Here is a 14,663-nt window from a genome sequence, read left to right as displayed (position 1 = left end):
ATCGAAACATTGTCAACTCAATAAAGTGATCCTTTACCTTGAAGAAGGAGAATACCAACACGCGTTTCGGCCAGCGGCCTTCGTCAGCGTTGATATACAATGGCCGAAACGCGTTCGTTGTTGTGCTAAATAAAGTGCCATAAAGGACTAATCTGTGAGTGCCTGGTATTCTCCTTCTTCAAGTGACTTACTGACTGTGCACCCGGTAAAATGTTCAAAAAGAGTTTGAGGCAAGTTGGAGTCATGCGTGCTTCCTTCATTTAGAAACCTTTACCTTGAAGACCATTCATATTTTAACCTGGCAGCAATACTTGCTTAAGTAGGCTAAACAGGCTAGAAAGCATCACACTATAATGGTACAATGACATCTATCACCAGTCAGCAATACACACACACACACACGCACACGCACACGCACACGCACACGCACACGCACACGCACAAGTACAAGTACAACAAGTACATTTAATATCAAGCCTTTTTGTTGCTGTACTACAGAATCTGTCAGTACAGTGTGAGACCACCCTCTTGTGGCAGGAAGAAGGTATTACTGACCAGGGAGCTCTAGTAGCCTGCCCTGTACTTACTGCTATTGTAGTATTGTAGCAAATCATACATACTGTCTAAGATGAACTAATCACCGTTATTATCAAATTGTATACTGTGTCAAAGTCAAACACTGTCATACATTTATGAGGCTTTGCTAGTCTTAAAATATAATTATGAAATAGAATGTAGGTAAAGACTTTAGTTAAGAGCATTACAATAATTTACATTATACAGTATTAACTTAATACTTAGTTAATACTAAATTGTACTAATTTGTAATTTTTTTGTAATTTAAACAATACTTACAAAGATGTAAAAAAGGCTCAATACTAACCCAAAACAACAACAGACAGCAAAGTATATCAAATGAAAAAATCAGGAGTGATTTGTACAACTGTTCCAAATTCCAAATAAATAATAGATTCAGTGATCATTTGCTTCATGGCCTTAAGTGTCTCTGTTGGCTGAAGGCCATAGTTAATGCTGTGCTGCTGTTTGTAGCTCCATTGCTAGCCTTTCATCAAGGGTGAAGGGAGCTGTTGCCATGGAAACGCTAATCAACTGCGTTGTGGAGCCAGAGAGGCATGGAAGAAATTTACAGAGACAGACCGCTGCACACAGCAGCGCTTGAGGATTCAAAAGCTGAAAGAAGTGATAAAAACAAATAAGAAGGTCAGAGGACATAAGAGAGAGAGGAGGGAAGGATGAAAGACAGAATGGCTGTTTAAAGAAAGAGAACATGGGAAAGTGTGAAAGATACAGAGAAAAGATAAGAAACAGGAAAACAGAAAAGATAGCAAGAGGAAATAAGCGAGAGAGACTGTGAGTCTAAAGTGGTGCAAAAAGGAGAAAAGTTGACAAGAGAAATAAGAGAGACAAAGAGGCTGAGGAAAGGGAGAGAGGTCAGTCTTCAGACAAATCCAAACTACTGGTCTAAACAACTCTGGACTTGGATCAGAAATACGTGAAAAGAAGGAGCCATCAGAGAGAGGATAGAAAAACTAAGATAGAAAAAGCAGACAGCTTGAAGAGAGGCCAGGGGGAGGGAAACAGGGAGGAGGGGAGGTTAACATCTCAGCAGGAGGTGTGTCAGTTCTTTTACAGAGAGGAGGAATGGAGGCAGAGGCAGAGGAGGAGGTGAGAGTGAGGATAGGATGGGATGGGATGGGAGAGTTGCTTCTGTTTCAGCTAGGGGGAGAGAGAGAGGTCTGTAAGATAGGACCGGATAGAATTGTAAAACCTTTTGCTGATGTCCACAAGGATAACTGGAGAGACAAGTGGATGTTTCCAAGGAAGGTGAGACATTTACAAAAGCCTGAGAGACAGTAGGAAGGATGTGCTCGAAGATAAGAGGAAGGTTTCTTCAAATCAGGATTATTTCAGACTGAGCACCTGGACTGACCTGGATTCTTAGATACAAACCACTTGGGTTTCAACAAAGGTCAAATAGTATTATTATTACTGGTTCTTTTTTAATCAGTTTGTATAATTGATTATTGGTTATAAATCTGGATTCTTGGCTTTGGAATAGAGGGTCATTTGACCAGACCAGAGATGATCGAGAGAGACAGAGGAGGGCAGAGAGACGGAGCTCCGCTTTCAGGACGCTTACTTTAGGCTCTTATCGAGACCATCTGAGCACCACACAGACCACAGGGAGGAACTGACACTCAGGCCTCAGGATAAAAACAAACAGGAATACAGGACATCCGCTGTCACATCATCTGGTCACCTCGGCACAAGACGCTCATCGGAATTGGCATCAGGAGGATTATGAACTCACTTCAAAACCACACACGCGCCCTGACCTTCTGAAACATTCATGTCCCCTTTGATGACACTCTGAGACACTTGCTCAGGGTCTATCCACCCACTGGCCTAGGGTTACATGCTTCTGTCCTGTGTCTGTCTCCCGCTGTCCTTCTGTAACGGGAAAGCAAGTACTAAACATCTTTTTGACCAGAAAGAAAGATCAAGACTGAACTTGTAAGCATGGGCCGACGTAGGACGAGGTACAGAAAACGACTGGTGGCTTTGGGAAGATACCTGTACCAATGGGTGACTGGCACACTGTTACCAGGTACTTTTTAACTAAATAGTTTGCTTCATCAAACTTTTGTTACATTGCTTCTCTGCAATACATAGATTGTTGAACATGACTGAATTGATTTGGTTTGCTGCTAAATTCAGCACAAATCATGTCATGTCATGGGTGTGTTTCTTCGGGTAATGTGGACACTGTCATTTATGTCATAATAACCTTTTGTCACTGTGCTGTCACAAGTGTGGCAAACGTTTCGAATTACAGTGCACACTGACTAACCCTGAGGTGCAATTTCTTTTATCCTTTTATTTATCCCAGGTGCATGTTTAAAGCAGCTACCCTGTCCTACATTCACACGCATGCACACATTCACAAGCTGCACTGCTACAACTGCAGTCGTTTGCATTTTGCCACTATACTAGGGATGGGAAGATTATAATGAAAATTACACGTCACGAATATTGTAAGCAAAATAATATTTCCGATTAACAATGTCTTGAGATAATCAAAATATGCTATGCTTTTTTGTAGGATTTGTATTTGCCTTTTTGCCTTTATTGATAGTTACAATTGAAGATAGACATGAAAGAGGGAGAGAGAGAAGGGGAGAGACATGCAGCAAAGGTCATCATGAGCGGGACTTGAACACACAACACACTGTCAGGCCAGAGCCTATTATGTGGCATGCGCCTGGCACTTTAACCACTTGAACACCCCTCATCCATAATCTGGTGGGGCCAAGAATAGCCAATTTACAAGCTCACAAAGCATTGCATAGCCACACGTTGTGAGCTTGTAGATCTGCTATTTTTTGCAAATGGATTTTTGTAGAGTGAAATAAGAGCGTACCAAATGCGCTCTTTATACGTCCGTTTTTATCAAGTATGGTTTAAGTGGTACTGAATTTGCAGCTCAATTCGTCCTGCTTGGACCGTCGGTTAGCTCAACCGTCTGGGCACCTAGGCTGCCAAGTCAGCTGGACGGCGTGAGCCTGACGGCCTTTGCCGCGTGTCACTCCCCATCTCTCTCCCCCTTTCCTGTCAGTCTACTGTTCACTATCAATAAAGGCATAAAAAAGAGAGGAAGCCCGAAAAATTAATCTTAAAAAAACTAAATTCATGACATTAATTAGTTACCAGCTGCTGCCTTATATCCCATGGCTGAGGTCGGCTAGAGGCAAAAAGTGTGTGGTTGCCTAGAGACGAGGCAGCCAATCAGGACGATAGGTTGTCAGTACAGCCAATGAGAAACATAGGTCTCAACTACAGCAAGTGTGCGTGAAAGCACCGCAGAGAGAACATTGACGTTTGTGTTTGATTGCCGATTGCTGGTGGTGTTCTGCCCCTCATCAAACTAAAATGTTTGGTCAAACCATGTGACTCCCATTGGAAAAGCATTGTGGTACTGGTGGCCCAGAAAAATCAAAAAAATTACCAAACATTTGTTTGATTGGTGTTTGATACGTGTCAATGAGGCCCTAGTCTGCCTACTTCGTCTCCCTCCACACCGCTGATTAATGATCAATGACTCTTGACACTTTAGCTCCTGTCCTGTGTTTCATTAGTGGCTGCTGTTGCTGCTGTGACCAGTGTTGCCAGATTTAGCAAGAAAAACAAGCGGCCAGGTCTATGAAAACAAGCCCAAAAGAAGGTAGCCTGGGCAGCATTCCATTTCGGGTTTATGATCCGGTCGGGCGCGGCTGGTAACTTTCATCTTGTTGTAGTCAATGATTTGTAGTCATCTGGCAGGAAACCACAAGGTGGAATCAGTACTATGAATGGATACTTCTTATTCCGCCTTGTGGTTTCCTGCCTGATGACTACAAATCAGTGACTACAACGTGACGTAAATTACCATCTGCTCCAGACCGGTTCACATGGCGGTTAAAAAGAAGGAAGCCCCAATATTCAACTGCACTTTAGAAACAAGCCCAAAAAAACGCAACCCGCAACTACCAATATTTACAAGCAACTTTATAGAAAAACAAGCCCAAAGTCGCTTATAATAAGCAGACATGGCAACACTGGCTGTGACACCTGAATCTCTGTATGGGGATTACATTGCTTGTTAACGAAGTAATTTGAATCAGCAGTGTAGAGGGAGATCTTGTAGGTTAAGTAGGCAGACTAATATGACCCTGATTTCTGTCTGGTTGTGTTACCACATTCTTGACTGATTTGATCCCTCAAATGAATGAGTGACAGGAATTGATGCCCAAAATGGACACACTCCCCTTTCCCCAGTAAGCTCCATTTGTTTGTTTGTTCATCTGCAGCTAGACCGAGTGTTGCTACACAGCAGCATTTTGCATAATTACAATGTAGTAAGGACAACGTAGGGAGGAAAGGGCAGGGAGAGAAAACTGTTCCATGTTCTGTAACATGGGGCTTACAGTTAAGAGACCCTGTCCATTGTAGTTCTATGCACACAGCCTGCATGGGCCCGTTTGGACACTACACCAGTCGGACGAATGACATTTGCCCTCATGGTGTTACAGAGTGTGACTGGTATGTGTTTCCTCTCTGTGTCTCTCAGTCTTTGAAGCAGATGTAGCAGATTTACAATTTACAATTTTGGTAGATGCTTTTAATCCAGGGTGATTTAGACTTGTCATTCAGCAACAAGGGTAATTCAAGGTGCTTTACATAAAACATGAGACATTAAGACATTGAGACAAGAGCATTAAGCATTTAGAGAGTGAGGGACAGATTCACTAAGCTTTTTACGCCCATATTTTGGGTTGTAAAGGAATTTTCCAACTTCCCATATTGGTAGTCTAGATATGTGTGTATGTATGTATGTGTATATAGGCCTACACACCGTCTATATCTATATCTAGGTGTGCCCGAGATTTTTAGGCTATGAAAAGTGTGCCCTGGAACAAAAAAGTTGGGAAACACTGGTCTAGAATAAGGCATTCTAAAGACATATACAGTACAGCAAGCTTTGGTCCCATGGTCATTTCTTCTTCAGTGCAGAAGAAATTATTCACAAGGCTCAAACGTTTCCTGATAAACACATATGCGTAATATAGGCAGGAAACACAGGTTACTCTGATAGGAAACACCTCTCAGGTTATAGACATGTCCCTAATAGGACGCTTTACATTACATTAGGGAAACTAACTTTCAGGGTAAGCTGAAAGGAAAAACCTACATTATCACCTTAAAGAAAGGAAACACCTATATCCCTAATAGGAAACACTCATTACACTGATAGGAAAAACCTATCAGTGTAATGAGTGTGACAAGTTGAGCTAGCTGGTCGCAAGCCGAATGGCCCCATGCAGCACTTCTGGGCATTTCCTGGACGTTCCTTTAATATCTTCTTGAGCTTTGAGCAGCTGTTGTGCCGTTTTTCTAGATGTGTAGTTCTTTGAATAGTGCTATTTGTTCTTAGCTTACACATGTTTCATGATAAATGCTTTTTATGTGATGTATTCCCATGCTTTTTTGTTCTTGCTTAATGTAAGTCGCTCTGGATTAAGAGCGTCTGCTAAATGCCTAAATTGTAAGTGAGGACAGAGGAATGTACTCAACATGAAAACATTATGCACATGCAATATCAAATATTAATATTATCCAGCAATATGAAAACATTAGTGCACCTTGACAAAATGAAGAAACTTACATTATTTGTGAATAGCATTAATAACCACATGAACCCCAACATGCCTATTCTGGGGGGAACATTTGCCAAGAAATTGCCGATCTACAAGCTCATAGATCAGCTATTTTTTGCAGAGATTTGGTGTAGACAGAGAAAAGCAGTCCAAGAAATGTGGGTCAGTTTTTAGTTTAAGTTAGAGGGTTTAAGTAGGCTACATGTGCCTTATTATCATATGGTAGAAGGGTGCAACTTATGACAATAAAGCATAGTTCTTTTGTAGCCCACGTTGTGAAACTGTAGAATTAATTAAAATATTTTCATTTGGATAATTTTCTATTCTTTATTATGCTCACATAAGCCATTCAGATCTGGTAAATAGTATTCATGCCATTCACCACAAATATTGAAATTGTCTGGCCTTTGCTTTGGGTTATCTTCCTTGCATTCCCTTTACATTTACTGATAGACAACTACAAGTGAAAACCCGCCCAGTGAAGGCGGACGCATCTGTCCTGATAGTTCACCAATGCTGAATCCGATCAACCAATCCATCAACTTATCGCACCGATACATACAGTCATACAGTCTTTCTAATCTAATGTTTAACCTTTACATTTAATTTGACTTGGCAAACACACATCTCTAAGGTGCTCTAGCAATTTCACTTCTTTCGAAATTCAGCAGTGAGCCCTAACTCTTCTATAAGACTCTTTCACTTTCTTGACATCTCTAACTGTAGGTATTGTCCCAGACAATGGAAAGTAATCCTGCTGTTACACGTTTATACTCTCAGAGCTAAATTAACACCTATGATTTTATTGTGTACAATAAATCCAGCGTAATCGATAGTTCATTGAGGCACGGAAGGCAGAAGGTTATTTTATGTAGTTCCCCTCATTAATTCCCCTTAGTAATTCATTCTGCTTCTTTAATCAGCTGCCTCTCCAGGTCTCCCTGCTCACTCATTCACTACGAGCTATCTCATCCACGCCCTCATTCCCACGCGTACAGTGTTTCCACACCTGAGCGGAAAACGGCCGACAGCCGCGGACAGAAGAAGCTGTGTTTTACGTAATTTCCGAGTTTTTTGAGCACGTCTATAAAAATGAAAAAGATGGTGGTTTCGTTTTATTATCCTAAGCTCTTCAGGTGTGTCATTTCACATTGTGGTACAATGGCCAACAGTTTGGATTTGTATGGCTCACAATGGGGCCAAAACCAGACCAGCAAACTAATTTGCTTACATAAAAAAAATATTTTATAGTGTAAACATTTGTACTGCGTTTTGTTTAGTATGTTATTCTCGTGACATGATGTAGGCAACATAAAGTGGACAGTTCCATATTAATGACTTTAAAGAATAAAATATACATTACTAATAGTTCATACATTGAAATAATTTGATTTGAATGAGTACCGGTAGCCACTATTATATGGTGACTACTCAATTCAAATTCGGTAATAATTATACTACTCCTACAGCAGAATACTGTATAGTAGGCCTACTATAGTACTGTATAGTATAGAGTATAGACAAGTAATGTGAAAGAAAGGAGCAAATTGAGTAGTTATGCTGTCTCCCCCTCTAACCTTTGCTGTGATTGGTTGTTTCCTAGGGAACGCTCCATCTAAAGCCAATAAAAAGACCATAAAGCAGCGGTTCCTCAGGCTCTTGCCATGCTGGCGCTCTTCCTCCAGCTCCTCCGTCAACCAAAGCAAGTGCTTGTCTGTGGATGTCTGGACCCCCGCAATGTCTGCCTCGTTACAAAAAACACTGTCCCCATGAAACCAAGTCGTTTTTCCACTCGTGTCGCTCAACAAAACATAATCGTACCTGTCACTCACTTAGCTAGTATACAGTATGAGAGCACACACACACTCCTGAGTTACTTTCTCTCTCCCTCTCCTCTGATTGAACCCCTGTTTTTCAAGCGACTACCTGGCCTCATTAAAATTAGGCCCCAGTATCCCCTCGGAACTGAGAATTTTAACATAGAATCTCAGCTAAAAAAAGACTACTCTATGTCCTACTTCTCTCTACCGCACTCTTTTTCTGGCCCTGTATTTCTAGAAAGCACAGTGGTTATGTTTTCCCTCACTTTGACCTCAGACATAATGACCTACGGTATTCACTGTCATCGTCCAAAGCAGGCTCTAGATCTCAGATGTTTGACCCCACAGACACCCATTTGGTGTCACAGACCTACAGTATTTCTATGGGGTCGGGAGTCATTCGTTTTTGTTTCCTAAAAAAATCTTATTTCAAAAGACTCTCAAACAAAAAAAGAAAAGAAAATTCTAAAAGAATTTCAGACTTAAAAAAAGAATACAAAAATCCATAAATTAAAAAGAAATGTAGTAGTGAAAATAATGAGCTGTGTTGCGAGCTTGTAGATAATTCATAGTGTATTTTTGGGTCTTCGGCTGAAAGGTTTGGGATCGTCTGTCTTAGTAGTACACCAGCTCTACTGAGGTTCCCATGAACACTGAGAAATGTAACGTAGAGGTTCAGCTGTACTGATGGTGTTACAGAGTGTGACTGGTATGTGTTTCCTCTCTGTGTCTCTCAGTCTTTGATCAAGCAGATGAAGAAGAATCTTCTACTCAGCGTTACAGACCAGATGGCATGGACAAGCTGCTGCAGCAGACCAGCTTCGACAAGAGAGAGCTACAGATACTATATAGAGGTTTTAAAAATGTCAGTTACACGCACGTGCGCATGCACACACACACACACACACACACACACACACACACACACACACACACACACACACACACACACACAAAACTAGAGACATAGTTTACTGTAGATTCCAACCCTCAGTAATTGCTATGTCACCATATTTTAGCTAAAGTCCTGCAAAAGACAACTAATCATGTGTTATGTGGATGAGTAGCAACATCTTTGAAGAAGTTTAAGATATCTCATTCATACAGAGAGTGCCCTTCTCCAAGACACCAATGACCTCCTTTTAACTAGTGGACTAAAGCACTACTGGGGATTGTTCTATTTTTGTTCTCTGATCGCAGTGCTGCTTTTGACACTGGACACTATTGGTACTAGTAGTACATGCATAGTTGTCGTAAACCATTAAAACCTCAGGCCGATTCTACAAATGTCTTCTAAATAAGTAGTTCTCAAACGTCCAAATGAAGTCCTGTGGTGTACCACAGGGCTTGATTCTACTGTAGGTCCCATCTTATTATTGTATGTTCCCCCATGGCTTGATCATCTGTTATCATGTATTTTTCCATTGTTATGCAGAAGGAATGTTGTATGTCCCTATCAGATCTGGTGGTTCTTGCTTTTGATGCTACTGATGCTACATACATCAGAATTGTATTTCTACAGTATACATTATTGAGTTTATTAGGATTTTCTAGCCCTCTTGCAGCAAACGATAAAACAATGGTAAAGAACGTAGGGGTAAATTAGGGGTCATTTTATTCTGAAAGCTGACAAAAATATATATACACACAAATACATACATATATATATATATATATATATATATATATATATATATATATATATATATATATATATTGGCATCTGGGGACCTGGAGAAAGTGAGGCATGCCTTTATTTACACAATTTACATTATGGAACTTCTCAACCTTTTCTATCACTCTGTCAATTCTTAGAGCACATTTATTTTAATTATCATTCAATCGATTGTGTTGCAGCTTGGATCAATGGAACTAACATAGTATACTACTATTAAGTACCCCCCGTATCACAATGATAGTTAATTGTTTTATATTCATGTTATATAATAATTTAAAAAAATCTCTGTGATTTGTAAAGTATTTTGGAGCCCACTTAATATTCTCAAGGCCAACCAGTGGGCCCTGGCCCACAGGTTGAGAATCGCTGGGCTATAGCAACCTACTTTCTACGCACTGCTCCAGCACTTCTTAATAGGTCAAGGAAAAGAGAACACATCACTCCTACCTACCTCATCTTTACACCGGCTGCCAGTCCACTTGAACCAAGCTGCGTCATGCTAAGGAAACAGGAGATAGGCTCCTGCCAGTATACAGGCTTACATTTTATCACAAGCTCACAAAGCAAGCATTGCAACGTGTTGTGAAATTCTAGATCTGCTATTTTTGCTGAATGTTCATCTATTATTACATAATAGGGATACTAGATTCAAGTGATTAAATTGACTTCAAAGATTTATTGATTTATTGACCCCTATCTTTTGACTGACATGATCCTTCTGCCTGTTCCCAAGGCCCCAAAACATTGGAGATGCCGTCTTTAAAAAAATCTCTTCTAAAACCACACTTTTATGGAATTGCTTTCACCCTTTGATTAGACATTTTGCGCTGTGCCCCTTTACTTTTAATGTATCTTTTTAGGTATCTATTGGTAACTTTCGCTCTTTTTATGAATTAATTGTGTTTTTTGCTCGGTGTGTGTTTATTACTGCTCTTACAGGAGTGTCCCAGTGGTGTGGTGGATGAGGAGGTTTTTAAAAGCATCTACGCCCAGTTCTTTCCTCAGGGAGGTCAGTTATGTTTTTTTATTTCACTCAATTCTTCAAATGCCTTCATATTTGCAGAGATATGGCATACATACACTGTCTGAAAAGTCAGGAGAAGGGCACCAATATTAATGAGGTGCCAAAGGCCTAAGGTGATGAACAATGAAAAGAGAAGCAAAAGGCTGCACACTCATAGCCACGATGCTGGAAATGTATTAACAGAAACCAACGCACGCATGCACGCACGCACGCACGCACGCACAGACAGACAGACAGACAGACAGACAGAGACGGACAGACAGACAGACAGACAGACAGACAACTAGGTCTGTAGTTTGTAGTCTGTACAGTAACTGCTTTATTGCGTCTATTATAATGGCATTTTCAGGTCACGGAGACCCGCAATCTTATGGGCCATTAGTAAATTTGCCTATATTAATACATTTTTGTAAGTTTGGGTCCCGGGGATACACAAAATGTATGTTTTGGGTCTGGAGCTGAAGGTTTGGGAACCCTTGAACTAGAGTGAAAGGTGCCACTATATCTTAGCGGTCACTGTACTCTTGTATCACTGTATTTTCTCTTCCTGTCAGATTCCAGTATGTATGCTCACTTCCTGTTTGAAGCCTTTGACACCAACAACAACGGAGCAGTCAGCTTTGAGGTGTGATCTCATTGGCCTCTACTTTCCAGCCAACATGCTTTGCTGTGCTCTGTCTCTCCTCTTACCCCATGTTTTATTCTAGTTAAATGAACACGTCACATTAAGTTTATCATTTATTATTCCTTGCGATGGGACTTTCTGCTTTTTGTGTTTGTTTGTGTGCACAGTGTGCTCTTTCAGTGTGTTTGTAACGGTATCTAAAACGATCTATCTCTGTTTTTCTCCCTTCTTTCATGAATCCATTCATTTGCCCTGCTAAAGGACTTTGTAACAGGCCTGTCAATCATCCTACGAGGCTCCATCACTGACAGACTCCACTGGGCCTTCAACCTGTACGACCTCAACAAAGATGGCTGCATCACCAGAGAGGTGACCAGGGCTCACTCTCTCGCTCTCTCTCTCTGCACCTTTCTCTTTCTCTTCCTGTATTTGTGTTTGTGGATGCACATGTAAACCATGTGCCCACAGTGCCCTTAAACCCTGTTCATACTGTTGTGTATGATCTTATCTACAATTTTTCATAATAATAAAAAAGAAAAAACAGAAAGGGCTATAATGACATGCCCCAAAATAGGGACGCCAGTTTGAAAGCGGTTATGAGAGGTGTGACTTCTGTAGTGCTCTCCACAACATCACCCCCTCTTTCTTGGTCCTGTCCAGGAGATGACAGACATCATGCGTTCTATCTATGACATGATGGGAAAGTACACCTACCCCAATATGAAAGACAACACACCCAAAGATCACGTTGAGCTCTTCTTCCAGGTAAACCAAGCAAACAAACACTAGCCAGGATAACAATGCAATGTGATAGTCAAACAAAGAATGCAAAAGGTGAGGGCTGGCCTGTTACCCAGACTAGGAACCTGATGATTGGATATCCAATTATCTGATCACCAGGCTGGATAATAGACGTTTTTCACAGCCATATTGACATAGTTGTGTAATGTTACTTCCTTCAGGTGTTACTTACTAATTAAGGTGCTGTTCCGTGTAGCAGAGCCTTTCCACAGCTTGGCTGAGACGGGGCCGGGGGAGGGAGTACTTTGTTTCATGTGATAAACGATTCCGTCCACCACGGCTTGCCAACATGGACAATGTGCTGGACGGCTGCTCGATGCTGCCCCTTGTTCGCTTAGCGGCTAACTCAGGCTACAGTAACATCACACATCCAACTATTGGCTGCCATGAAAAAGATTTGTATCATGGAAGGGAAAATGTGAGGAGTTTCATAAAATGTGCACCACACAAATGTAACTTGCAGAAGTAGAGTATAATCGCAGGAGTAGAGTATAATCTCCCCTCCTGAATCTTCATCATGAAGAGTTCACAAACAGTTCAAAACAGTATTTGTCTGCTAGGGCAGACCTTCAATGGTGCAGTGTGAGTTCAATGTTAAATCACATTGCTACAAAAGAATGATTGTCAGGTTTTTATTATTTGTGTAAAGAAGCCACAGTAAACCTGACTGAGTATCAATTTAACTCAGAGTGTAAAAACATTAAACATTAAATGAACACATACAATGCATCCATACTGTATGACAGGTTCTGTGTCCTGGAGTTTGTAACTTGTTGAAGTCCTGTGTTTCATCTCAACAGAAAATGGACACGAACAACGATGGAGTGGTTACCATAGAGGAGTTCTTGGACTCATGTCAAAAGGTCTCCTACATTATACCCTATACTATTCTTTGTTGACCTGAGTCCCCCGGGCATCTATACTAGGCCCCCTCCAATTTTCCCCCTCATAGATTAACACATTGTGAGCTTGTAAATCTGCTATTTTCACCAAATGTAACGTTCACCCTCATTTTGCGTGTCTTAAATACCAGGTCTTATTCCCTAACTTGAGTAAACTAAAGACCTGGAGGCGTGATCAATGCCATTTGGCTATTCTGAGTGGCCAAAGAGCATTGATCACGCCTCCAGGTCTTTAGTTTACTCAAGTTAGGGAATAAGACCTGGTACTTAAGACACGCAAAATACAGCCCAGAGCTGTTTCATGAGGTGAATTTCCACGTTAATAGTTGTGGTTAATCATTAGAGTTACTCCAATTCTACTTTCGACAGTTCAGCTCAGGATGAACCATTTACCATTTATTGCAGTTTGGTGGTGTGACTCTGCTCCTGTGATAGGCCTACTACAGATTATTCCTGCACAAGCATAACATAGAATCTGAGATCACAAACCCACCATAAGCAGAGCATGAGATACAGAGTTAATTATGCATCAACATAGAACCCTTCAAGGCATGAATTAATATACAGATTTACATACAATCCTCAGAAACAAACATTTAAATATTGAGCCCTTTAAAGACACGTGTATCTAAAAGCCCTAACACGCTAACATCTACATCATACGGTTCATAACAATGATACCATCGACTTGTGAACTGCTTAATGCTTATAAAGACAGCCTAAGAGTGAACCATTAGATTGAAGCTTGTTAGCTTGTCAGCAAATCAGAAAGAAGGGGCTGAGAGAGTTGAACGCTGAATTAATGGGAGGCTAACAGTGAACACCTCCTGCCTCATAAAATGGATTGTATGAGCCCTTGTTTAGTTTATGGAAATGGGTATAACATACACTGAAAAGGGTATAGGAACTAGATAGAAATAAAATGGAAACAAACATTTTTATATAGCCCTGTTGTGAAATGTTTCTTAATCTGCCCACTGGCTTCTAAATAAAGCTGTTCTTTTGTTCATTCGTCCATTCCATCCAGGATGAGAACATCATGCAGTCCATGCACATGTTTGACCATGTGATTTAAGGGCACGGTGGGTGGACTTTGAGCAATATATGAGAATGTGGTCTTTCATCCCATTCCCTGGACTTTCTGGAACCGTTTTGCAGTAATACCTCTCCTTCCACCACACCCTAACCCACTCCACTCCACTCCACGGAGCCCAGTGGAGAGACTATGCAAAGTAGACCTGTTGAGGGAGAGGGACTGGCTTATACCAACCTCCTGTGGATCCCTGTACTAACAACAAGTACCGTTTTTTATTCATGACCAAGAACATAACATGATTGAATTGACTCATCACTGTAGGCGAGTGTGTCTGATTCTTAAAGGACTCGAGTGGTTCACCCATTCTTGTGCTTTCACTGAGCTGTATTGAACACTGCATGGGACAATTAAGTGATATCCTCCTGATGACACCACTGGGAGAAAACTATTAACTTGACCAATGATGTAATGTGAGACTTCTTGATAATTTCATGTGTAAATGTGAGTTTACTTGCAGAATAAATGTTATTTCTATGAAATGCCCTTTTAAATAACAATCCTA

At 40.9% G+C, this 14,663-nt stretch overlaps 1 pseudogene across 1 annotated transcript in view; it reads left to right on the top strand.

The window, feature by feature from the left end:
- LOC308312760 (A-type potassium channel modulatory protein KCNIP2-like) overlaps positions 1 to 14,140 on the top strand; it is a 17,004-nt pseudogene extending 2,864 nt beyond the window's left edge. Inside the window, exons 2-9 of the transcript in view lie at positions 7,819 to 7,931; positions 8,788 to 8,900; positions 10,653 to 10,722; positions 11,292 to 11,362; positions 11,624 to 11,731; positions 12,023 to 12,127; positions 12,964 to 13,026; positions 14,093 to 14,140. The product of the transcript in view is annotated as an A-type potassium channel modulatory protein KCNIP2-like (transcript). The remainder of the gene's footprint in view (positions 1 to 7,818; positions 7,932 to 8,787; positions 8,901 to 10,652; positions 10,723 to 11,291; positions 11,363 to 11,623; positions 11,732 to 12,022; positions 12,128 to 12,963; positions 13,027 to 14,092) is intronic.
- Positions 14,141 to 14,663: the final 523 nt, after the last annotated feature.

Source organism: Protomyctophum bolini (assembly GCF_963924005.1).
Source record: "Protomyctophum bolini genome assembly, chromosome: 3".
Classification (NCBI taxonomy): domain Eukaryota; kingdom Metazoa; phylum Chordata; class Actinopteri; order Myctophiformes; family Myctophidae; genus Protomyctophum; species Protomyctophum bolini.
Note: the sequence above shows the minus strand (reverse complement) of the source record. Positions and strands in the feature narration are given on the sequence as shown.